The following is a 1,183-nucleotide window of genomic DNA, read 5'->3' on the forward strand; positions in this document are numbered from 1 at the left end:
CTGCTTTCCGCTTCTTCGCACTTGACTACGCGCGCACGTCCTATTTGTTTATTTATCCTGCTTGTCTACCTATTGGTCTATATACATATTCATTTATTTATCTATTGTACCCTATTTTATTAATTTATTTATTGGTCTATGTACATATTTATCTATATATTGTATTCTATTTATTTATTTATTTATTTATATATTTGCCTATTTATTTACTTATTTATTTATTTTATTTCTGTTTGCTATATATATCTATGTATTTTAGCTACGCTACTTATTTTTATTTACATTTATTTTTGTTTACATTTATTAATTTATCTAGTTGATATGGCGAAGGATCGGGCACTTGATGACCCGAAACCGGCTATACTAGCTACAAACTATTACTATAATTATCTACCAAATTTTGCCTACGCATGTATCTATTTGATTATGTTTTTTTTTGTTTTGTTGCTTACTTATGTATTTATTTATATATTTATGTTTATGTTTATTTATTTATTTATTTATTTAAAAAATTTATATAGATACATTAATAGTCGAGTATAGCCGTGCTCAAATAGTTAGCGAAACTGAAAAACTCGCATATGTTAAAACCAAGTATATATATATAAGTCACCTTCGCCGTAAAGGCGTAATACTGTACCTACCCCTGACCGCTCAATGTAAGGTCGGGGGAACATTTCCTGAAAATAAACGTCTTTATCTGTTCTTATCAGCTTAATATCTGATACACTCCGCATCGCGGAGTCAGAATATTAACCTGATTTTTGGAGTCAGGCGGATCGCTGGGGCTCGCTCCACTTCCGCCGCGAGTCGGTCCGGCACTGCAGTGTCGCCGGAAACGGCTCAATTTGCGCTGCAATTGAGCTCCTACCCTTTCTAATAGCCGGATCGGCTCGCTGGACTCCAAAAACTAGTCTGTTTTGGTATTCTGACTCCGCGATAAGAACCCGAAATCGCGGTAAATTCACCCGCCGCGGTACTACGCAACGTGCGCGCCGAGTTGCGATCGGGCGTGTGCGCGGCAAGGTCCTTACTCGATCAGTCGGCCCGGTGACTGGACTCTTATATCTAAGCACCACGATGCTGAGTTGGTTAGGTCGATGAGGAATTTGTTGTGGCTTTTACCTGGTGAAATTAATAAGCTGGCCTGGTGGAATGAACTGTACAATGTCTTATCTAGCAA

At 37.7% G+C, this 1,183-nt stretch overlaps 1 pseudogene; it reads left to right on the forward strand.

The window, feature by feature from the left end:
• Nucleotides 1-673: 673 nt before the first annotated feature.
• LOC116434413 (U2 spliceosomal RNA) lies at nt 674-852 on the forward strand (annotated as a pseudogene).
• The last annotated feature ends 331 nt before the right edge of the window (nt 853-1,183 follow it).

Source organism: Nomia melanderi, chromosome 1 (assembly GCF_051020985.1).
Source record: "Nomia melanderi isolate GNS246 chromosome 1, iyNomMela1, whole genome shotgun sequence".
Taxonomy (NCBI): domain Eukaryota; kingdom Metazoa; phylum Arthropoda; class Insecta; order Hymenoptera; family Halictidae; genus Nomia; species Nomia melanderi.